General features: G+C 47.0%; 1 protein-coding gene across 11 annotated transcripts in view; it reads left to right on the forward strand.

Moving 5' to 3' along the window:
* Positions 1 to 26,130, forward strand: part of C4H14orf39 (chromosome 4 C14orf39 homolog) — a 702,704-nt gene that overhangs the window by 53,240 nt on the left and 623,334 nt on the right. The gene's annotated exons all lie outside the window — the stretch shown is intronic.

The following is a 26,130-nucleotide window of genomic DNA, read 5'->3' on the forward strand; positions in this document are numbered from 1 at the left end:
TTCTTACATGCTATAGTACATGTGATTACGCATGTTAGAATAAATCTTTTAAAAAAATAACTAGGTTAAGTGGGACTGATTTCCCCCTCCCCCGCTTTAGATATTAATTTGCCCACTTCAGTTCTTCATTGATTGGTCTCTCAATGATGGCTAAAAGGCCAATCCCCGTTCAGAACTGAATTCAGAATGAGGATTGGCCCTTCATCTGTCACTGAAGTACCAATCAGTGAAGACTGAAGAGAATATATGAATACATAATTGCTGGGAGCTGTCCAAACTTTGGGCTCTTATGTCTTATAGAAGTGGGAGAAGTAGAGATTCAGTTCCCCTGCTCTTCATTTGGGAGTTTTTAGGAGGTCCTGCATAGGGTTTTGAAAGGGTGGGAATTTAACCAGGCAATTTTCAAGGTAGAGGAAGGGGGTGGGATCAGTCATGCGTAACTCAGTCTTTTTTTTTTTTCAATTCAGATTTTATTGTAACACCACAAAATAGTCACAAAACCACAATTTTGCATGTAAGTCCAATTTGTAACAAGATATTCCATTACAGAGTGAGATGGTTACATACATTTTAGCTGTAGCCTCTCCCAATTTATTTCCCTGCAATTCAAAATAACACCATTGGTTGGGTGCTACAATAATAACATCAATCTTTTACTGCTTCGACCAAGTCACATAAGGATGCCATATCTTTTCAAACTTAACAAGAGCATTATTTTTACAAGCAGCAATTTTCCTCAGTTGATGAACTCTTTCAAGATGCTTGCACGTGTTTAACTGAGATGGACAAGAAGCTTTTCCCCAACAACATACTAATTCACATTGAGCAGCTATTATGATATGGAGAATCAAGGATTCTGCATAATCAATAATGCTAGGAATAGGTAGGCTTAACATAAAGGTCTTTAGGATCTGCAGTGATGGAGATACCAGTGACCTCAAAAAGTCCACTACTGATAGATTATGTAGCAATTCCACCAAATATGAAGAAATGTACTATCTCCCCCACTGACCCACCCAGGGGTGGTTCTTTCATTACGATGGATGAAGCGGCCGCCTCACGTCGCAAAATTTTGGAGAGGCAGAAAGTGCCCCCCCCCCCCCAAAACACCTCTGCGACGGCCACTTCACCCTGATTCTAAATGGAAAACACCCATGGAGAGAGAGAGGCTGGCTACAGCGCCATCTAATGATGACGTACCCACAGGGATCCCAAGTTCCGCAGGCAGGAAGATGATGCTAGCAATGGTGCCATCACCGCAAAATAATGTGGGATCCCCCACAGCGCAAGGAGAAGATGCTAGTGGTGCTGTGGAGAAATTGTGACATGCTTACGGGGATCCCAGGCCCCGTGGGCACAAAGAAGATACTGCCAGCGCCACTGCTGCCACATCTGCAAAATGATGACACGAAGCCCTGTGCAGATGAAAGATGTTCAGTGGCACTGGCACCGCCACAAAATAATGACTTGGAGTCCTGTAGCACTGCTGCAAGCATGAAATGATGATGTCAGAGTCCTGCTGCTGCTGCAAAATGATAACATGCCCAGTTGGGATCCCAGGCCTTTCAGGGAAGAAGATCATGCTAGTGGCAATGGGGTTTCAGTGGATGGGATATGAAGGGAGGGAAGGGAATAGAAGTGGGGGGTGGAGGAGTGAGTGAGAGGGGAAGGGATGGGGTAAAGGAGTAAGTGAGCGGGAGGGGATGGAGGAAGGGGAGTGAATGAGTAAGAAGGAAGGGGTGAGTGAGAAGGGAAAGCGTGATTGTAAGTAGATAGGATGGGGTGAGTAAAAAGGGAGGGAAGAAGTGTGGGATGGAAGAGAAGGGGATGTGTGAGTGACGGGGAAGAAAAGGAAAAGTGTCAGTGAGATGAGTGGAGTGAGATGAAAAAAGAGGGGGAATGGGTGGGAAAGAGAGAGAGCAACATTATTGAGTAACTTGCCTGCCTGGTGCGAAGGTGGCAGACCTTACGTGTCACCTAGATAGGATTATAGACAGTGCTGGGGAGGAGCCGGCTGTCATACATGTGGGCACCAACGACCTAGGAAAATGTGGGAGAGAGGTTCTGAAGCCAAATTTAGGGTTTTAGCTAGGAAACTTAAATCCAGAACCTACAGGGTGGCATTCTTTGAAATGCTTCCTGTTCCACGTGCAGGTCCCCAGAGGCAGGCAGAACTACAGAGTTTCAATGCGTGGATGAGACTATGGTGCAGGGAAGAGGGATTCAGTTTTGTAAGGAACTGGGAAAACCTTTGGGGAAGGGAGAGACTTTTCCGAAAGGATGGGCTCCACCTTAACCAGAGTGGAACCAAGCTGCTGGCGCTAACTTTCAAAAAGGAGATAGAGCAGCTTTTAAACTAGAACAAGGGGGAAAGCTGACAGTCATTCAGCAGTGCATGGTTCTGAGAAATGTATCCTTGAAGGATACCAATGAAACAGTAGAGTTAGGGCATCCCAACAGAGAGGTTCCAATAAAAGCTAATGTAGTCCATGTGCCTATATGTAAAAAATCACCGAAGCTAATGATTTCCTAAAAGCAGGCTGTTAATACAAACAAACAAAAAAACACTTTGAAATGTCTGTATGCCAATGCCAGAAGTCTAAGAAGTAAGATGGGAAAGTTAGTGTGTATAGCAGCAAATGATGAGATTGACATAATTGGCATCAGAGAGACTTGGTAGAAGGAGGATAACCAATGGGACAGAGCTATAGTGATCATAACATGATTAAATTTAAACTAATAAGTGGAAGAGGGACAATAAGTAAATCTACAGCTCTAACACAAAACTTTCAAACGGGAAACTTTGATAAAATGAGGAAAATAATTAGAAAAAAACTGAAAGGTGCAGCTGCAAAGGTTAAAAGTGTTCAACAGGCATGGACATTGTTTAAAAATACAATCCTAGAGGTGCAGTCCATATGTATTCCACACATTAAGAAAGGTGGAAGGAAGGCAAAACGATTACTGTCATGGTTAAATGTTGAGGTGAAAGAGGCTATTTTAGCCAAAAAAACATCCTTCAAAAATTGGAAGAAGAATCCATCTGAAGAAAATAGGATAAAACATAAGCATTGTCAAGTTAAGTGTAAAACATTGATAAGATAGGCGAAGAGAGAATTTGAAATGAAATTGGCCATAGAGGCAAAAACTCATAATAAAAACCTTTTAAAATATATCCGAAGCAAGAAACCTGTGAGGGAGTCTGTTGGACCGTTGGATGACCGAGGGAGCACGGGGCGGAAGGGGTAGATGCCCTGGTCCTCCCGTGGCCCCGTAACGTGCTCCTCTATGTGTTTCCTCCTTGGCCGCTGGTGGGAAAAGTCTTGCGACGAATAGAGTCCCACAGGGGTCCCGTGATTCTCGTAGCTCCGGAGTGGCCACGGAGACCGTGGTTTGCAGACCTCATCAACCTAGAGGTTGACAGCCCCTTGCGTCTCGGACATCTTCCCAACCTGCTTCGACAGGTCTGGTATTTTTCGATCAGGCGGCTCGGCTTATGAGAGGTGGCAGCTGAGGAAGGGCTACCTGGATGCGGTTATTACCACTTTGCTCCACTTGAGAAAAACCTCTACCTCTATTACTTATGTTCGGGTATGGAAGGTCTTCGATACTTGGTGCAGCGGATTGAACGTGTCTCCGCGCCGAGCCACTGTAGTTAACATTTTGGCATTCTTGCAGGACAGTTTAAAGAAGGGACTGGCTTACAGTTCGCTCCGCATTCAGGTAGCGGCGTTAGGCTGTTTGCATGGTACTGTTGATGGTACGTCTCTTGCAGCACATCCAGATGTGGCTCATTTTTTGAAGGGGGCCAAACATTTGAATCCGCCAATTCGAGCACTCTGTCCATCGTGGAGTTTGAATTTGGTACTTCGTGGGCTCTGTGACCCTCCTTTTGAACCTCTTAAGAGTGCTACCTTGAAGGATTTAACCCTCAAGACGGTATTCCTTGTGGCGATCTGTACCGCTAGGCGTATATTGGAAATTCAGGCCTTGTCCTGCCGGGAACCATTCTTGCGCATCTCGGATTCGGGGATTTCGCTGTGGACAGTTCCCTACTTTCTGCCAAAAGTGGTTTCCGTGTTTCATGTCAACCAGTCATTTCCGGATTTAGATTGGTCTTCTCCTCAGGCTAGGGACTAGGGACTTGTGGAGACTCGAAGTACGCCGGGTGCTCCTGCAATATTTGAAGGTGACTAATGCTTTTCGTCTCTCTGACTACCTTTTTGTCTTATGGAGTGGTCCTAAAAAGGGATGTCAGGCCTCCAAGGCTACCATTGCGCGATGGCTGAAGGAAACCATCGCTTTGGCATACATTTGTCATGGCCAGCCAGTTCCTGATGGTCTGAAGGCTCATTCGCTCTGGCTCTCAGCCCAGGAAGTCACCTGAGACCAATGTGTTTGGCCGCAGGAGATCTGCAGAGCGGCAACTTGGAAATCTTTGCACACTTTTGCTAAGCATTATCGTTTAGATGTTAGGGCTCCGAATATCGAATTCTTTGGCAGCAGTGTGCTGCGGGCGGGACTCTCCGGATCCCACCCCTTTTAGGGCAGCTTGGGTATATCCCAGCAGTCTGGACTGATCTTGGTACGTACAGGGAAAGGAAAATTGGTTCTTACCTGCTAATTTTCGTTCCTGTAGTACCAAGGATCAGTCCAGACGCCCGCCCAGATACTCTTTCCGGAGAGTCCGCTCACTTGATTTTCTTATCTCTTTCTCTGCAAGGTTTAGGAGACTCTGAAGAATGCCTGTTTTTGATTCTCTCCGTGTTCTTTTTCCTGTATATAGTTTTTGGTTCTTGTTCTAATCATTGATTGTTCTACTTCCATAATTTCTGTTTTGTTATTCAATATACTGAGGGATCGCAGGTGGCACACTGGGTTATCATAGGGTGCATTGAACTCTTTTCTCTGACTCCGCCTGCTGGAAGGGAGACACAACCCAGCGGTCTGGACTGATCCTTGGTACTACAGGAACGAAAATGAGCAGGTAAGAACCAATTTTCCTTTCTCCAGCTGTCAGTACAAGCATCATGGGCTTGCCCACTAGGCAGCGTCAACTGTGCCATTGCAAGAAGGGATCATTCTCATGCCATTCCTTACAATATCATTCTCCATAAAACTGGGTGAACCTGTCTGTTATAGCTGTTGTATCAGAGACCATCCATTCATTTCTATCCTTTATTTTAAGACTTTGATTTTGAGTAAATTTATTCTTAAGGCTCTTGGCTAATGGCTAACTTGTCTTTTTTCCAAATTTAAAAAATTCCTATTTTGTCAGTTCCACCTGAAAGGCAATATCTTCAGCATCTAGTAATCACAATTTCTTCCTAGCTATCTCCAGCTCAGTAAATAGAGTAGGCTTCTGCTTGTGCACTTGCTCCATCCTACCAATTAAGTGCATCAAGTCCACTCTCATCTTAACTTTCTTTCTCTTTTTATAAGCTATTCTAGAGATCAGTTTCCCCCTGTGGGATAGCCAAGCAAATCTTCAGGCTGGAGACATATTCAGACTGACTCCAGCCTCTCTTCTTGCAATTTTAACTTTATTATAACATCAAAGAATATACATATTAGTAGACTGCCTACCTCACAACAGTATACTCTCACCTTAGCTTACCATAGACTTATTTACAGGAGCTCCTCTTCTGGAAATGCTTGGGCTCCCTGATCCCAGCTGGGCTCATACCTTCTCTTCCAGCAGGGTCCTGCCCACAAAGCTATCTCTCTCTGCAGGATTTAAGGTGGACCAAGCATAAATCCTGGTCCTGTACTTGTTTTAGGGCCAATCCTTCACATATCCTCCCCCTCAGCTTAGACTTGTTGGTCTGAGTGTTATCCCAGGACAAGCAGGATGCTAGTCCTCACATATGGGTGACGTCACTGAACAGAGCCCAGGCGGGAAAGCTTTCTGTCAAAGTTTCTAGAAACTTTTGACTGGCCCTGTGAGGCCACTGAGCATGCCCAGCATGCTATGATATTCTCTGCCACAGGTGTCTCTCTTCAGTCTTCACTTTTCCGCGCTGCCGTTCACACCGTGGACTGATAGCCCCACCGTTTGGGAATCTCTCTCTTGACTGAAAAGTTAACTATTAAAAATATTCTCTGTCATAGGAAAAATCTCTACCTCGCCGGCTGGTGAGTACTGTACTTTTAAAATTTTCAGACGAAAATTTTTCTCACACACACACACACGCTCGTTCATCAACGGCCGTCGATCGAAAATGGCGACGGGTTTCAAAAAATGCCCAGTCTGCAACCGAAATATGTCTATCACCGATCCGCATTTGGAGTGTGTACTGTGCCTCGGGGAACAACACGATGTCAGTACATGCACCAAATGTGCAGAGATGACTGTCGAGGGACGAAAAGCCAAGCAAGAGAAGATGGAACACCTATTTTCTCTTCAGCTAATCCCTTCTCCCTCAAAAGCACCGAGGTCGTCTTCGGCTGGAGCAACAAAAAGGGTTTTACTCAAAAAACCGCGTCCGGATGGATCCGGTGATCGTCCGTCCTCGCCATCGTCTGTGATCTCCACAAAGTCGGCAGAGCGTTCTAAAACCAAACATCGCCATCAATCATCGTCCGCATCGGTGTCCCAGGACGAGTCAATGCCGAAGCGGCCTAAAAATCAAGACACGCCGGTGGTGGGCCTTCGCCGTCACCAATACCTACGACGTCATCGATGGACATCGCAGCACCGCCACCGCATACACCATCAATGTCTTCACTTATACCACAGCCAGAATTGTCTACACTTATTAGACAAGCTGTTTTACAAGCTCTACAAGAGCAACAAGTTCCGACAAGCCTGTCGATGCCGACCTCCGGGTCGATACCGATACCCTCTATATCGATGCCGATACCCTCAGCATCGATGCCGATGACTCTAACATCGATGCCGATACCTCCACTGTCAGTATCGATGCCGATGTTTTTTCCTTCAACATCGATGCCGGTGATAACACCGATGACAACAATATCTTTCCTTCCAAGATCCTCGACGGGTTTCATAACCACCACACCGAGGCTACAAACTCAATCTACATCAATGTTATCTCAAATTCCATCGATGATCCCATCGACAGCATCCCTGCCACCACCTGATCAACCACCAGAAGTACAGGATGAGGCATTTTACCGACACCTCCTACAAAGGTACCAGAATGTCATCGATAACTTGCCACCTATCACACCAAGAACAACATCTACTGATATTTTCATCGATGATCCACAACCTGGACCTTCAGGGCTTCATGTCCCACCAGCAACTCAAACAGCTTACAGAGAAGATTCAGAAGACTCCTGGGATGATGAACCCTCTCAATTTTCCTCAGAGGAGTTCATGTCTAATCCTTCTTTTCCTGACCGAAGAAAGAAGTCACCCCAAGAAGATCTTTCCTTCTCATCCTTTATACAAACTATGTCTGATTCCATTCCATTTAAATTGACAGCTGAGGAGGACACAAGAGCACAAACTCTTGAAGTATTACAGTTTGTGGATCCACCCAAACAGGTATTAGCAGTACCTGTACATGAAGTCTTACTGGATCTTCAGAAGAGAATCTGGGAACACCCAGCTTCTATACCTGCAGTAAACAAGAGTAGAAACAACCTACATAGTTCAACCAGCTCCAGGGTACCACAAACAACAATTGCCCCATCAGTCTGTCGTTGTGGAATCAGCGCAGAAGAAATCAAAACGTGTGCGCCCACACTCCTCCATCCCACCAGGCAGGGAGCACAGGTTCCTGGACACAATGGTTAAGAAGATCTACCAGAGTTCCATGCTGAGCACAAAAATCTCTGCATATCAACTCTATATCACTCAACACCAGAGAAATCTCTGGAAAGAGATGGAACAATTCATCACTTCCTTACCCACTCAATTCCAAGAGCCTGCTCAAGCAATCATATCAAAAGGTCTTGAGGCAGGAAAACACGAAGTGAGAGCAGTTTATGATAACTTCGAAACTGCTTCAAGAACAGCAGCAGCGGGAATCACTGCTCGCTGGTGGGCCTGGCTTAAGGCATCTGACCTCAGGCTTGAGGTACAAGATAAGCTTGTTGACCTTCCCTGTCTTGGTGACAATCTCTTCGGAGATAAAATTCAAGAGGCTGTACAACAACTCAAAGATCACACAGACACTCAAACAACTGTCTCAAACCCCTCAAGAACCTGCTAATCAACCTTCTCGTTGTCCTCAACGTAGGGATGTGAGACGTTCTTACTACAGGCCATGCAGGTACTACCAACCAACAACTAGGGGTAGATCTACCAGGCCAACTCAGCGATCTCAAGCCAGACAATCCAACCTGCCTGTCCACAACCTCCTGCACAGACAGGGCCTGCAACAGGCTTTTGAGGACTACACCAGAGAACAGATTCAACCTTGCAATCCCAAGCCAAATCTTCCAGTGGGAGGCAGAATATCCCTTTTTCACGCAAATTGGCAAACCATAACCTCAGATCAATGGGTTCTTTCCATAGTCGCCCGAGGTTACAAACTACATTTCACTTCAATTCCTCCAGAATTTCCACCAACATCCTGCCAACAACAAAACTCTCAACTTCATCAATTACAAACAGAATTATCCACCCTTCTGAGATCCAAGGCCATTCAACCAGTGCCCCGGACACAGCAGGGCAGAGGATTCTACTCCAAATACTTCCTCATTCCAAAGAAAACCGGAGGCCTACGTCCTATCCTAGATCTCAGAAATCTCAACAAATTTCTAAAGAGAGAAAAATTCAGAATGGTTTCTCTAGGCACCATGCTTCCACTTCTTCAAGCAAGGGATTGGCTTTGTTCTCTGGATCTTCAAGATGCTTATGCTCACATTCCAATATACCCTCCTCATCGCAAATACCTGCGCTTCAAAGTAGGCCATCAACATTTCCAATACAAGGTTCTACCATTTGGACTGGCGTCTGCTCCCAGAGTCTTCACCAAATGTCTAGCAGTAATAGCAGGACACTTGCACAAGGAAGGTGTCCATGTTTTTCCATATCTAGACGACTGGCTCATAAAGAGTCCATCTCAAAAAGGAGCAATAACTTCTCTCAACCGGACAATTGCTCTACTTCACTCCATGGGGTTTCTCATCAATTATCAAAAATCCCATCTCACTCCCACTCATCTACTTCAATTCATAGGAGCAGACTTGAACACAAACCTAGCAAAGGCCATTCTACCTACAGAACGGGCAGACGCCCTCATTCTACTATCAAAGTCCATTTCCTTACGGACACAAACCACAGCTCATCAGTTTCTGATACTGCTAGGTCACATGGCATCAACAGTTCATGTTACTCCTCTGGCAAGACTAGCCATGCGAGTTACCCAATGGACTTTAAGATCACAATGGATTCAAGCCATTCAACCACTTCACTATCCAATTCAAGTGACCCACCAACTAAGATCATCTCTACTTTGGTGGACCAACAAGGACAACCTGTGCAAAGGCCTACCTTTCCAACAACCAGTCCCAGAGATTACTTTAACTACAGATGCATCCACCTTAGGATGGGGAGCTCATGTAGACAATCTCCACACTCAAGGGACTTGGACAAAACTCGAAGCAACATATCAAATCAATTTTCTGGAGCTTCGAGCAATACGTTATGCACTGCATGCGTTCCAGGACTGCCTTTCACACAAGACTGTTCTCATCCAAACAGACAACACAGTTGCCATGTGGTACATCAACAAACAGGGAGGTACGGGCTCGTATCTCCTTTGTCAAGAAGCTGCACAGATTTGGGGCTGGGCCCTGAATCACTCAATGTTCCTACGAGCCACTTATCTGGCAGGCATACACAATATAGTGGCAGATCGACTCAGTCGTCAATTCCAACCACACGAATGGTCCCTGGATCCTGCAGTAGCAACCAGGATATTTCAACGTTGGGGTCAACCAACAATAGACCTCTTTGCGTCACATCTGAATCACAAAGTGGACAAGTTCTGTTCTCTACACAAACAGAACAATCAGCCAGCCAAGGACGCCTTTGCTCGCCCTTGGAACTCAGGCCTACTATACGTGTATCCTCCAATACCGCTCATAACCAAAACTCTAGTGAAGCTACAACAGGACAAAGGGTCCATGATACTCATAGCCCCATATTGGCCTTGACAAGTATGGTTCCCCACAGTATTAGATCTCTCAGTCAGGGACACAATTCGCCTGAGAGTAGCTCCCACTCTCATAACTCAGGATCAGGGCCGGTTGCGCCATCCCAACCTTCAGTCCCTATCCCTGACAGCATGGATGTTGAAAGCTTGATATTACAACCACTCAATCTTTCATCCCATATATCTCAAGTGCTTATAGCTTCACGTAAACCTTCCACACAAAAAAACTATTCTTCTAAATGGAAGAGATTTACTTTGTGGTGCTCAGCAAAAGATATAAATCCTTTCACTTGCCCCACAATTTCTCTTCTGGACTATTTATACCATCTTTTGGACTCTGGTCTCCAGACTTCATCTGTGAGAGTGCATTTAAGTGCAATCTCTGCTTACCATAACAAGATAGGAGATGCACCTATTTCCACACAACCTCTCGTAAGCAGATTTATGAGAGGTTTAACTCACCTTAAACCACCAATTCGAAAACCCGTCCCAAGCTGGGACCTAAATTTGGTACTAACAAGACTCATGCGCTCTCCTTTCGAACCCATCGACTCTTGTAATCTTAAATTTCTCACATGGAAGACTATCTTCCTCATAGCCATTACTTCAGCTAGAAGGGTTAGTGAGTTACAAGCACTTGTCACATACAAACCTTATACAAAGTTCCTACATGACAGAGTGGTTCTCCGTACACATCCAAAATTCCTTCCCAAGATAGTTACGGAATTCCACTTGAACCAATCCATAAATTTACCCACATTCTTTCCAAGGCCTCATTCCCATCCAGAGGAAACAGCCTTACACACCCTGGACTGTAAGCGTACACTTGCTTTCTATTTAAACCACACTGCAGTCCATAGGAAATCCACTCAGCTTTTTGTTTCTTATGATCCAAACAAACCGGGTAAAGCAGTGGGTAAACATACCCTATGCAACTGGATAGCAAATTGCATAGAGTTCTGCTATGAGCAAGCAGGCCTTCCTCTTCAAGGGCGAGTAAAGGCACATTCAGTAAGAGCAATGTCAACATCAGTAGCACATTTTCGTTCAGTGCCAATTTTAGACATATGCAAAGCAGCAACATGGAGTTCTCTTCACACTTTTGCAGCCCACTACTGCTTGGACAAAGAAGGAAGACAAGATTCAGCTTACGGACAATCAGTCTTAAAGAACTTGTTTCCAGTTTAATCCCAACTCCTTCTACAACCAACCTGCTGTGATCTTCAGCTGACTCATTTCAACAACAATACTTCACTGTTGCCTCAATACAAAATGACTCAGCCTCTAGCTCGCTATTCACCCATATGTGAGGACTAGCATCCTGCTTGTCCTAGGATAAAGCAAAATTGCTTACCTTGTAATAGGTGTTATCCCAGGACAGCAGAATGTAGTCCTCACAGAACCCACCCGCCACCCCGCGGAGTTGGGCCTCATACCTTTATTATTTTATTTTTGCTAACGCTTTATGCTATATAACAGACTGAAGAGAGACACCTGTGGCAGAGAATATCATAGCATGCTGGGCATGCTCAGTGGCCTCACAGGGCCAGTCAAAAGTTTCTAGAAACTTTGACAGAAAGCTTTCCTGCCTGGGCTCCGTTCAGTGACGTCACCCATATGTGAGGACTACATCCTGCTGTCCTGGGATAACACCTATTACAAGGTAAGCAATTTTGCTTTTTCACTCCCCCTGGATCCCATTCAGTGAAATGCCACAATTCCCCACTCCCCTTCACCTGACCTTCCACTAGCTAGGCTTGGGGTTGGAGTTCTAGGATCAAGCTCTCCCTCTGTCTTTAAGGTTACCCCAGCCAATGGTATCACCACAATCCACTGTGCCCTTTGCCCAGTGTCCATCCCCAGTCCTTCAACTGAGTCAGTTTCCACTCCTTTCCCATTTGGTCTCTTGGGACTTTACTTGGGAGGTCCTGTAGTGGCTTCCCTTGTACTTGTTGTGAGTGCCCTGCAATCTTCTCTCCAGCATCTTGTGACTTCTCTGTAATGCCTCTCACTGACTTCTCTGCAACACTTCTCACTGGGCTCTCCTCGGCATCTCTCTCTGGGTTCTCTGCCGCACCCCTTTTTGACTCCTGCATGCTTGCTTCCTCCAGCCAATCTGTGTGGCTTCCAACTGGCCATTCCGAATTGCCTCCTTCAGCCCTCTCTTCAAAGCTTCACCATGAGCACAAGTCACAGTCACTGCAGGTGCATTCAGTTGACTCTCATTCTTTTCTCTTGCACTCAGCTGCATCTGTTTTTGCAAGGCAGACTTCTTTCCTGCTACTGTTTCAGTAGTGCATAGCCTGGTTCCACTCCAGGCTATGCTTCCTGTCACCTTGTCCACAGGCTTTTCTCTGGTTCCAGCACCATTGCTGCTTTTATATTCCTGTGCAGCTTTGCTTCCAGCTGTAGTGAGTTCTTTCCTGTTCCTACTTTAAGCAGGCTAGCAGACTGGAATATACTGCTCACTTTCCAGATTCTCTGGTGTTTTCCAGATTCTTGAAGGTGCCTCTGTCCTTCCAGGAGGCTTTGCAATAAAGGTTCCATGGCTTGCTCTGTCATGCTTGCTTTTAGAGCAGAGTAGCTGACTTTCTTGAGCTTTAGTGTTGAGCAGGTTGCCTTTCTGCCAGAGGGCGATGCCCTGCTCACTCCTACACACACAGCCAACTCTGGCAGCTTCTCTTCTGCAGGAACCACACCCTCTTCAAACACAGTCTCTCTGCAACACTGTTCCCTTTTTTTTTTCCGCAGGAAAAGGGGGAAAAAAAAGAAAAGCCTGCTTCACCAGCTTCTAACAGACTCGCTTTGATTCCCTACCTTTCTTGGGCAAGTTGAGCTATTCTACTTTCCTTTAAGCCCCAAAACACATCTCTCTGAATTAAGGAAAAGTTTTAACTGCTTTGTATTGCTTTTTTCTGCACCATAGTCCTTTTAAAGTCCTCAGTGCTCTGTACATTTATTATTATTTATTATTATTTATTTGTTATTTTTATTATACCGAGTTTCATGATAGGAATCACATCAACCCGGTTTACAATTAACAATGTGAGTAAAGGCAGAGAGTAACAAAGTAAAGAACATTTCCCAATACAAGAACAAATATAGTATGAAACTTAACAAATATTATAACAATATTTTGGATGTGAGAAAGTTACAAAAAACATGGAAAAATAACTTGGATATGAAAGGGGAAGAATTGTAGAACGACTATAAGCATTTTAACCAGCTGTATCAATTAATAAATATGTATAATATTATAAAATGTAGATGTGTAGCAAAATGATTAGATAAGATATTGTTGTGAAGTATAATAAAATGTTGCTGTGACTGCGTGTGAAGTTAGTGGGATTTTTTTTTTTTTTTTTTACAGTTCCTAACTTTTGTGTTTATGCTGATGAGTGGGGAATTTAATCCAGATCTGGGAAAGCTTTTTTAAAAAGCCAAGTTTTTAGTCTTTTCCTAAAAGTTGGAGCGCATGGTTCTTGTCTTAAGTCCGGTGGGATGGAGTTCCAAAGGATTGGACCTGCTGATGAGAGAGCTCTTGAGCTGTAGGATTTATGATGGTAGGTTTTGGCATGTGGAACCTGTAGTGATTCTTTGTAGTGTTCCCTGATGGGTCTGTCTGATGTGTGTTTTTTAAAAGGGATTTGTAGGTCCAGTTGAGTGTGTTGATGGATGTTCTTGTAGATAATCATGATGGTTTTATACATAATTCTGAAGTGGATCGGTAACCAATGAAGGTCTTTGAGGATGGGGGAGATGTGGTCGATTTTCCTGGAGTTTGTGAGGATTCTGGCTGCTGTGTTCTGTACCATTTGTAGAGGCTTGGTGTAGGAAGCTGGGAGGCCTAGTAGAAGAGAATTGCAATAATCTAGTTTGGAGAAGATTATTGCTTGCAGGATTGATCTAAAGTCATGCGCATGGAAAAGTGGCTTTATTCTTTTCAGGATATGTAATTTGTGGAAGCAGTCTTTGGTAATTCTGTTAATGAATGGTTTGAGGCTAAGACGATTATCTAAGAAGGCTCCTAGATCTCTTACATGGGTGGTTTGTAGGAGTGTTGGAGGCTTTGAAAGTGTATTGTTGTTTTCAGGTGCTATAAGGAGATATTCCGTTTTCGACGCATTGAGGACTAGGTTTAGGCTGTTGAGGAGGTGTTTGATTTCTAGTAAGCAATTGTCCCAGTACATAACTAACAGCATAGTTTCTTTGGGAGGCACATCACACAACAAAAAAAATTGTCTTCTTTCTTTCCCTCCCCTTGGAGACTTGGGATTTCTGTGCCTTGCATAGAGAGAAATCCCTGAACTGACACCATATGTGGGATAGCCAAGCAAATCTTCAACATCTCTTATTGTTGTGTCTTTATAACATCAAAGAACATACATAGTAGTAGACTGCCTGCCTCCCAGTAGTGTACTCTCAACTTAGCTTATCATAGAGCTGTTTACAGGAGTTCTTCTCCTAGAAGCGTTGATCCCAGGTGGCTCAATCCTTTACTCCCCTTCCAGCTAGGGTTGCCAAGTGGTTCCAGATTTTCAGGACATATTGATCCAGTCCTGGTTTTACTCCATTGCATTCTGGGACTTATTCTGATTTCCCTATTGCATTCTCTAAGAAAATCAAAACTATAAGTATTTGCATGCAGGGGAGTAAAATCAGGACTGGTTTTACTCCTCTGTCCTGAAAATCTAGAGCCAATTAACAACCCTACTTTTAGCAGGGTCCCACCCACAGAGCCCTCTCTCCCTGCAGGATCTAAGGTGGCTGGTCCTGCTCTGGTTAAGGAGGGGTTTTAAGGCCACTCCTTCACACCCCCTTATTACTGCCTTAAGAGAATCAAATAGTACAGTGGGGAAGATATAAGAAATTCTTGTATATCACCTGTCATAAAATCGCAAAACTGAGCATCCTGCAACAGAGTTGTTGATTTCCCAAAATCATCTGCCTCAGTCAATTGGTGAGAATGAGCGGTCCATCCATATTGGAGCATATTCTGAACATGTAATGTCACCTTTCTCAGCAAATTGTAGGCAGAATAAGAGACATGAGGTTTTGAGAGAAAAATATATTCCCTGTATGTACCCGGATCAGTCCAGACCGTGGGTTGAGCCTCCTGTCCAGCAGATGGAGACAGACCAAAACTGAAAAGGTAACCTATATCAGGACAGAGCCTACCCTGCAGCCCTTCAGTATTTGTCTGTCTCCAGCAGATGGATCAGCTCACCCTGTGGTCTCCTGATTTGGGCTAGTCAGCCTTCTCTTTTTCCTTCTTCTTGGATCAAGCAAGTACTTATTGCTTATGGATTCTAATAGGATTTTTTTAATAATAAAAAAAAAAGTTTAGTTTTTAAAGTTCATTGTTTCAGTGCTGTGCAGGAGATGGTCCCGGCTCTTGCCAGACTTAGGGGGGCTTTGCCCCTTGTGCTGGGCATAGCCTACATCCGTGTTTGCTTCCTGGTGTGGTGACTGAGGCTGGTGATCCAGTCATTCGTCTCCCCCCCCCCCCCGGCTGCCCAGGGAGCTTAGTGCTCCATTGCCTTTGGCTCAGTTTGTCTGTGTTACAAACAAAACAAAAATAATAATTATATTTTAAACTTTAATCCTTTTTTCTTGACTGTGGATCGAACTGGCAGCCAGACACAGAGGAGTGAGCGGGCTTCACCCCCCCTGCCTCCGCTCTGGCCGGCAGAGCTGCCAATCATCTATTTTTAGACTTTTTTTCTTCAGCAACGCGGCTCCTCTTAGCTGGGGATGCTGCGGCCAGCAGCCTTGCATGTGGAGATCCCTTGTTGTGCCGATCGCGCGAGGGGCCCTACCTACCTACCTACCTACCTACCTACCTACCTACCTACCTACCTACCTACCTACCTACCTACCTACCTACCTACCTACCTACCTACCTACCTACCTACCTACCTACCTGCCTGCCTGCCTGCCTAGGAAGGCCCCTCCTCGGCAGGACAAGCAAATTTAGCCCGGGGACTGAATCCCCAGCGCATGGCCAGGCTGTTCCCAGGTCGGCAGACTGCGGGAACGGTGGCCATTTTGGGGATTTCGTCTGCTCCCGATTCGGAGCTGCCTGGGACTGGGGAGCAGGTTTTTAAAGATTTTACCCCCAATTTGAGCCCAGAGGTCCCTCAGGATGTGGTCCCTGATCCCCCTACCCCCCTCCCCCCCCCCCCGGGAAATCCAAGGCTAGTTTTTCTTCAGAATTTGTTCTCCTCTTGCACAAATCATATTTGGCTAGCTTGCAGGAGGAGGAGGAGGACCCTTCCCCAGGCTCCCCCCTGGTGAAAATTCCGCGCCCCGTGCCATTACCTATTTGTCCTGCCGCGGAACCTCTGGGGTCTGTTAGGGTGCAGGTGGTCCCAGGGGTGGCCCCTATCTCTGACCCCGGTGGCCTCAGTTATCCTGGATCTGGATCCCATGTCAGATTTAGCGAGCAAACTCCCACTCCTGGAGGGGGATGATCCTAGGGTTCTTCGCATGTTTCAGAGGGAGGAGTGGAGCCCCTCATCCCCTTTGTCCTCCAGGAACTGGGGCTGGAGGGGCCCCCTGCGGATACCCTTACGGCCTCCTTGCCCAGGATATGAACCCAGGACTCCGGCAAGCGCTTTTCCTTTTCATCCTATGCACAAGTTGCTGCTTTTACGGGAATGGGAGGCTCCTGAAGCGGGACTCCGGGTGGAGTGGACTATGGATAAGCTCTACCCCCTTCTGGAGGAATGCTTGGACATGCTAAAGATCCCCACCATGGACTCCCCGGTTTCGGCGGTCACCAAGCACACCACTATCCCCGTGGTGGGATCGACGGCTCTGAAGGACGGACAGGACAGTAAGCTCGAGGCCCATCTGAAATGTATCTTTGAAGTCCTGGCCCCGGGGGGTCCGAGCGACTATCTGCAGCAGTCTCGTGCAGCAGGCAGGTCTCAGGTGGGTTCAACAATTACTCGGCACCCAGGACTTCCTATCTGCAGAGGCGGAGAAGGCTGAGCGTCTGGAAGACATCATAGCACATGAGGCTGATGCGCTCTTCAAACTACTCTGCGTCCAGGCGAAGGCGATGGTCTCAGTGGTCTCCGCTAGATGGCTCCTCTGGCTGCGCAATTGGTCGGCTGACCCGTCCTCCAAGGCACGGCTGGGCACGTTGCCTTTCAAAGGTAAATTGCTTTTTGGAGAGGACCTTGAGAAGCTTATTGATTCCTTAGGGGAAAACAAGGTTCATAAGCTGCCGGAAGACCGTCCGAAACAATCTCGATCCTTTACGCCTTCCCATCCTCGCTTCCGGGGACAGAGGAGGTATATGCCCCGTGGACGTGGTGGCTCCTGTAGGGGTTATTCTTCCCGGTCTCAATCTTGATCTCAGCCCTTTTGTGGGCGTCGCTCCTTCTGCGAGGGCCAATCTCAGTGCGCCACACAGTGAAGTTTGGTCGACCCATTCCTCTGTCCCTTTTTTGGGCGGTTGTCTCTCGCTGTTCTTCGAGGAATGGGTCAAAATTACGTCGGACCAATGGGTCCTCGACATTGTCCGAGATGGTTACTCCTTAGAAATTGTTCGCGACCTACCGGACCTCTTCGTATTCTCCCCATGCGGTCGTCTCAAGCGGGAGGCGGTGGAGCAAACCCTCGCCAGGCTACTGAGTCTGGGCACAGTTGTTCTGGTTCCGAAGGAGGAGCTCGGCGCAGGCCAGTATTCTATTTACTTCGTGGTTCCCAAGAAGGACGAGGTTTTTCGGCAGATCTTAGACGTCAAGAGGGTAAACCGGGCCGTCAAGAGGGTCAACCGGGCCCTCAAGATCCCACATTTTCGCATGGAAACCTTGAGAGCGGACATCGCGGCGGTTCACCCCGGAGAGTTCCTCGCCTTGCTCGATTTGACAGAGGCATACTTCCATATTCCGATTCACTGTGATTACCAGAAGTATCTTCGCTTCCACATCCTGAACCGGGATTTCCAGTTTCGGGCGCTGCTTTTCGGCATCACTACTGCACCATGCACCTTCACCAAGGTCTTGGTGGTGGTGGCGGCGGCCCTTCGCCGCGAAGGAGTATTAGTCCACCCCTATCTGGACGACTGGCTCGTAAGGGCCAAGTCGGAGACTCTCTGCAGACAGGTGGTGGATCGGGTTCTAGCTCTCCTCGCATCTCTCAGCTGGATAGCGAATTTTCCCAAAAGCAAGCTACAGCCTTCCCAGGTGTTAGAGTTCCTGGGAGCCCACTTCAATACTCGAATAGGCAAGGTGTTCCTCCCTCGTGCGCGGGCTCTCAAGTTGATCGACCAGATTCGGAACCTGCTCTCGCTCCCTCTTCCGACGGCCTGGGACTACCTTCAAGTCTTGGGCTCGATGGCTTCCACCATCAACCTCGTCCCCTGGGAATTTGCTCATATGTGACCGTTACAGAGAGCTTTGCTATCCTGTTGGCAGCCGGTGTCGGAACAGTTCCAAGTAGTTCTTCTGCTTTCGGTCTCTACCGTCGCCGCCTTGCAGTGGTGGCTTTCGCTTCCTCATCTTCTCCGGGGAATGCCTCTCCAATCTCCACAGTGGACGATAGTAACCACGGACGCCAGTATCTCGGGCTGGGGTGCAGTCTGCCAGTCCCAGTCCACTCAAGGGATCTGGTCGCCAGTTCAAGCTAGTTGGCACATCAATCGGTTGGAAGCCCAGGAGGTGCGTCTGGCTCTGCAGGAGTTTCTGCCCCAGATACGCGGCAAAGCAGTGAGGGTTCTTTCCGACAACTCTATCCACCGTGGCTTACATCAACTGTCAGGGAGGCACTCACAGTCGCCTGGTGGCCCTAGAAGTCAGCCGTCTCTTGGACTGGGCGGAACGGCATCTGAATTGCTTGGCGGCCTCCACATAGCGGGCATGGAGAATGTTCAGGCCGATTTCCTCAGTCATCAGTCTCTTGATCCGGGAGAGTGGGAACTCTCGGAAGAAGCCATGGATCTGATCGTCGGCAGGTGGGGTCCCCCTCACCTGGACCTCATGGCGACCTTGCGCAATGCCAAGGCCAATCGATTCTTCAGCCGTTGGAGAGAGCACGGCTCGGAAGGAGTGGATGCTCTGGCTCTCCCTTGGCCCGCGGATGTCCTGCTGTACGTGTTCCCTCCATGGCCTCTGGTGGGAAAAGTTCTCCGAAGAATAGAACTACACCAAGGGCCAGTGGTTCTCGTAGCTCCCGAATGGCCTTGCAGACCATGGTTCGCAGATCTCATCAACCTGGCGACGGACGGCCCTCTCCGCCTAGGCCATCTTCCTCGTCTGCTTCGGCAGGGGCCCGTATTTTTCAACCAGGCCGATCGCTTTTGTCTAGCGGCCTGGCTTTTGAACGGAGACGTCTGAGGCATAAGGGCTATAAGGTTATCTCTACTTTGCTGCAAGCTCAGAAGCAGTCGACTTCTCTAGTTTAAGTGCGCGTTTGGAAGGTCTTTGAAACTGTGCGGAGTCGGGCGTCTCCGCACGCTCCGCTCCGGTCTCGTTGATTCTTTCTTTTCTACAGAAGGGTCTCTCCAAGGGCCTTTCATTCAGTTCCCTGCGCGTGCCAAGTTACGGGTCGAGGGTCATCCCTTAGTGGGCCACCCAGACATGGTTAGGTTCTTGAAGGGAGTCAAACACCTGCGTCCGCCTGCTCGCTCTATTTGCCCATCGTGGAGTCTTAATCTTGTCCTCCAGGCCCTCTGTGTTGCCCCATTCGAGCCTCTCCGTCGAGCTATGGTAAAGGACCTCACGCTCAAGATTGTCTTTCTTGTTTCTATTTCCTCCGCTAGGCGTGTTTCCGAGATTCAAGCATTGTCCTGTCAGGAACCCTTTTTTCGTTTCTCCAATTCAGGAGTTTCTCTTAGGACAGTTCCTTCTTTCTTGCCGAAGGTTGTCTCCACTTTTCATGTCAACCAGTCAGTGGAGCTTCCGGCATTCTCTCCAGAGGAGATTGTGGGTTCTGCTGGGGGCGATCTTCGCAGACTTGATGTCAAACGAGTTCTACTCCGGTTTCTCCAGGTCACCAATGATTTTCGGGTCTCGGATCATCTTTTTGTCCTCTGGAATGGCCCCAATCGGGGCAAACCGGCTTCTAAGACTACTATTGCGCGGTGGTTGAAAGAGGCGATTTCCTCGGCCTATATTTGCCAAGGTCGGGTGGTTCCTGAGGACCTAAAGGCTCATTCGTTGCATTCTCAGGCTACTTCCTGGGCGGAAAGCCAATCGGTTTCTCCGCAAGAGATTTGCAGGGCCACGACATGGACGTCCCTGCATACTTTTGCTCGACACTACCGTCTGGATGTGCAAGCACCGGGTTTTGGTTCCTTTGGGCGACAAGTGCTTCGAGTGGGACTGTCTCAGTCCCACCCGGGTTAGGGAAGCTTTGGTACATCCCACGGTCTGGACTGATCCGGGTACATACAGGGAAAGGAAAATTAGTTCTTACCTGTTAATTTTCGTTCCTGTAGTACCACGGATCAGTCCAGACGCCCTTCCCTGTTTTTCTTTTTCTTCCTGTCCCCTCGAAGCTTGTTTATTACAGATTCTCAGAAGTTGATACTTCATTTTCTACTGAACACAGGACGATTACACCGGAAGCCTTGGTCGTTGAGAACCAAGTATATGCAAGAGCACTTAGTTCTACCATGTTCTTTACAATGTTGTTGAGTTGCTCAATTGAGCTTTTTGGTTACTTGCTTGATCCTACTTACGTTTGTTGTTTTTCTGCTTTGACAATGGTTATACTGAAGGGCTGCAGAGTAGGCTCTGTCCTGATATAGGATACCCTTTCAGTTTTGGTCTGTCTCCATCTGCTGGACAGGAGGCTCAACCCACGGTCTGGACTGATCCATGGTACTACAGGAATGAAAATTAACAGGTAAGAACTAATTTTCCTATTACAATATGAAGGATGTTGTGCTCACTCACAGGACAGGCCCGTGAGCGGCTCCACTCATCAACCCCAATGCCATGCTACTGAGCCTCAATGCCGCTGTTCCACCTCCACCGCCAGGAGGCTGTCCACCGCTGCTGATGCTGTCGACACGCCCTGAAGTGCCGCTGTGTGTTGTCCTGCGTTGGTGGGCCGCTAACACCACTGCTTCATCAGTCTCGTGGCTGGGACACTGCTGACGTCACTGTCTCCCCTTTGCGGCCTGGATGCCACCAGTGCTGACTCCCTTCCCTGCTGAACGCTCTGCATGCCATTTTGCTCAACTTTCCCCTAGGTGCATGTGCCTCTGCCTGCGATTTAAAGGGCCTGTGGTAGGAAAAGCCTCATGGCCCTCTTTGATGACATCATCACCTCATCATGTCTTCAGCCCTGTAAAAGGGCTTCTCTGTCAGTTTCTCAGGGCCTTCACAAGGATCTTCATGGTTGTCCATGGTGTTGTCTTCCTTCAAGGTCTTCCATGGTCATGCATGTATCTAAAGGTTACAGACTCTCCACAAATCAGACAGCTTGTTTATTTTGTTCACGCATCCCTGGAAAGGATAGTTGAAGCCCACAATAGCAAGATGTATTAAAGAATCTGTTCCCTCAGCTTACATTTGTAAAGGCTGCAAGATTCCAAAAAGGGCTGCATACTCATTCTAAGCAACACATATAGTGGGCAGAAAGTGGAGCAATCTCTCCAGAAGAGATTCACAGAGAGTGCAGTATGACCATCCTTACGTTCCTTTGCTAAGCATTATAGATTTGGATGTCCATGTAAGAAAAGAGGCAGCACTTGGAGCAGGAGTATTGAGATCTGCTTTAACTTCCTCCTTCCCTTATTAAATGGGCTTAGGCACATCCTTCTAGTCTGGACTTGTCTGGTAGGGATGCTAAGGGCCTGATTCATCAAAGTATTTTCCCATAGACACAGATTGGGAGAAAAGCCTTAGTGAATCAGGCAGCAAGAAAGGAAGATGAAATTTATACTTACTGTTAATTTTCTTTTTTCCCGTCGATAGCAGGACTGAATTAGCCATGCTGTCTGGGAAGCGTCGCGACCCAAAGTAGGCAGAGTCTCCTCAGCTAGTAACAGAGCTTTGACTCTGTGTGGCTGCGTAGTGGTGTTCCCGCGCGGTTCCCCTTTCTCCTCAGTTTCTTTTTTTCCGCAAGCCGATCGCACGCGGGGATTTTCTCCTCTTACTTTTTCTCTTCACAAAATTTTTTCGGCAACAAATTTTCTCGCCGTTTTTTCTCATCTGTTCCTCCCCAGATGGCTCCGAAGCCGTCTGGATTTAAATATTGTCAATGTGGCAAAATTATGTCCATCACAAACGGACATAATTATTTCTACATCTGCTTAGGCCCAGAGCACGACCAAAAGTCGTGTGGAGACTGTGATCGCATGTCTCCTCGGGCGCGACGCCAGAGGGTGGCTAAGATGGGAGCGCCTGAAGACGGGCTCCTATGCCCCACCTACATTGATCCATTCTTCGCCGGGACCGGCGAAAACAGGTAAGGCCCACGCAAAACGGGCTTCCTCCCTGGGCCCCTCTGAAGCGGGGCGAAGCATGCCGGTCATTATTTCAGGTTTTCAAAAACCCCAATTGCCCTCCATCCATACCAGGGCTCCGGAGAAAGATCGGGAAACTTACGGCAAGGGAGACGCGTTGATGGGTTCTAGACTGCTAAAGACAAGCGAAATCCACCATTCGATGTCGAAGACACAAACGTCTACGACGCATGACAAGGTCATGAAACACGATGCCGCCTCGAAGCACGGCGCAGTCACGACACAGGGCACTGCCACAAAACATGGAGCTTTTTCAAAACATGACACCTCTTCGAAACACAGCGCAAAACAGGCTATATATTTGCAGCATACATCAACACTAAAAACCTCTACCAGGGAAATACCCACAGAGCATGCTTCAGTTACACTTAAAGGTAAAATACATCCTTCGTTCTTGGAACATACTCCTTCCAAAAGAACAGCAAAGAGGAAGCATCTAGAACACACTTTCCTACTTCCTCCACATCTAGCCGGGAGATTGAAGTGAAACTTCTCTCCAATGCAGTATCAGTTCCCTCACAGCATTCTCCTCTCAGTGCACACTCCTTCTCAGCAGGATCAGCACTACCTACACCAAAACAAGCTCACGCAAATCCCAACATTTACAGTAGGAATACTTCACCGGAGAATATATCACTACATGCCATTTACCCTCCACATAAGAGACAGAAATTGCACATCCCTCTGCAAGGAACCCTTGCAGCATCTGCAATGTCAAAAATATCAGAAGTACTATCCACATTTTTTCAAGACCTGGAGCAAGATAAACAGGTTCCACCAGTGGTCTCTCCACACACCTCAACACCCCCTTCACCGGATCCCCTTACAGGGGACCACAGCTCAGAACCCAAGCATCACTTCTACGGTTTCGTCTAACTCTTCTACCAGATTACTATCTGACCCCCCCAGAGGGACCACAGGAGCCTCATTCTCCTCCTGAGGACTTAACCTACTCAAAATTAATTGAGAAAGTAGGTACCCTCCTCCAAGTTCCAACAGGATGAATCCCAGATCCTAGAACAGAAATGATGGGCATTCTTAATTTTTGAAACCCCTGCTAAGCCAACTGCCCTACCACCGCATTCGGTCTTGCAAAACCTCCTTTTAAAAAATTGGAAAATCCCATTTTCCACGACCGCAACCTCCAGGAAGATTGACATTAAATATAAGATTCGTAACTCTTCAATCTATGAATCTCCTCAACTTCCTCATCAGTCGGTGGTAGTAGAGTCAGCTCTTGGAAAGGCAAAACGCTCAAAACTACATTCAAACGCCCCTCCAAATAGAGAACATAAATGTTTGGATGACTTCGCAAAGAAAGTTTATCATTCCTCCATGTTGACATCTAGGATTCAACACTATCAATTTTATACTACACAATATCTATTCGAGACTCTTCAAAAACTTCGCCCACTTTGTCTTTCAGAAGATAATACCCTTCCACAACCATTTTTGGATTTAGAAGAAGGACTTGGACATTTGCTCAGATCTGTTTATGAGTCATTCGATTCATCTACAAGAACCTCCGCTTCGGCCACAGCTGCCAGGCGTCTTGCTTGGCTCAAGACAAGCACTATTCGCACTGATGTCCATGACAAACTGGCTGACATTCCATGCGTGGGAGACAATCTTTTTGGTGACCAGTTCACAGATACAGTCTCCCGTTTGAAAGAACAAAGTGCAGCGATACAATCTCTTACCTTCCCCTCGGAATCACACAAGTCTCAGCAGAGATACTTTCAACCTTACCGTCGTCGGTATTACCCACGGACATATTCTAGACCATATGCACAATATAGGCCACATCCATATGTACCCCCCCAGGTCCATGCCCCAGACTATGCCAGGAGAAGACCCAGACAACAAAGACGACAAAAGCAAACACCAGCACCACAGCAAAAGCAGCAATCGTCTTTTTGAGTACCATCCAGCCACCGCCACCTCCAGACTTCATAGGAGGGTGTCTCCAATTTTTCTAAACCACTGGGAAGCCATCACTTCAGACAAATGGGTAATCAACATCATCAAGGAAGGTTACCATCTAAATTTCAAATCCATTCCACCCCTTCCTCACCTGTCTCCAACACGAGCTACACCCTCCCATACATCATCCCTACATACGGAGTTATCAAACCTATTACTCATTCTATTCAAATGGTTCCTCTCCAACATCAGAACCAGGGTTTTTATTCCCCATATTTTCTCATTCCAAAGAAATATACTGAATCTCCGCCTCCTGAATCAACACATTCAAAATGACTTCTCTAAAAATTATCCTACCTCTTATCCAACCCCACGATTGGCTATGTTCCATTGACCTGAAGGATGCTTATTCCCATATACCAATTCACCCTTCCTCTTGGCAGTACCTCTGTTTCCAGATTCAGAGTTCACACTACCAATACAAAGTGTTCCCCTTTGGTCTATCTTCAGCCCCAAGGGTGTTCACAAAATGCCTAGTGGTGGTGGTGGCTCATCTCAGGCAGCTCTCGATCCAAATATTTTCTTATCTGGACGATTGGTTAATAGTAGCTTCCAATCCGTCCACTCTCAAAGAGCACATGTTACGCAAATCAATTGCCTCCAAACGTTGGGTTTCCTGATCAAATTCGAAAAATCCCAACTCCAGTTTATAGGTGCTCTCATCAATATGACAGAAGAGAAGGCCTGTGTCCCACAGGACAGAATGCGCACACTTATAAACTTAGCGCAGAGCCTCATCAACAAAACTCAAGCATCCGTGCACCAAATCCTTCAACTTCTTGGACATATGGCAGCAGCCATCTACGTGGTTCCCCACACCAGGCTTCACATGCGCCGCTTTCAGTGGGGGCTAAAGACATAGTGGTCTCAGTTTCTACAACCACTCAGCTTCAGGATTCTCATTACCAACACAATGAAGGGGGACATCCGTTGGTGGCTCTCTCCTTCCAACCTATCAACGGGGGCCCCTTTTCGTCTACCTCCACATCAGCTCATGCTCACTACCGATGCATCCAGGAAAGGTTGGGGGGGCCCATCTTGGTGACCTAAAAACACAAGGTCTCTGGACGTCTCAAGAATCTATGTACCAGATCAATCTCCTAGAGCTTCGAGTGATCTGGAAGGCACTTCAAACTTTCTCAATTCAAATCCAACACTCAAACCTCATTGTGTGTACCGACAACGAAGTGGTAATCTTTTACATAAACAAAGAAGGAGGGTCCGGTTCTTGGATACTTTGTCGGGAAGCACTTCGGATACTTCACTGGACGCTCAAGTTCCAAATCTCTCTCCAAGCCACTTACCTTCCAGGTCTAGACAATATAACAGCAGATCGTCTAAGTCAAGTATTTCATCCACACGAGTAGACCTTGAATCCAGAAGTAGCGGAAAACATTTTTCAATAATGGGGTTTTCCGTCAATAGATCTTTGCCACAGAAAGCAACAGACAAGTTCAAACCTTCTGCTCTATTTATCCAAGCAGCATACGGTTAGCCCCAGATGCCTTCCTCATTCCATGGACATCG

The sequence above is a fragment of the Rhinatrema bivittatum genome, chromosome 4, assembly GCF_901001135.1.
Source record: "Rhinatrema bivittatum chromosome 4, aRhiBiv1.1, whole genome shotgun sequence".
In the NCBI taxonomy this organism is placed as follows: domain Eukaryota; kingdom Metazoa; phylum Chordata; class Amphibia; order Gymnophiona; family Rhinatrematidae; genus Rhinatrema; species Rhinatrema bivittatum.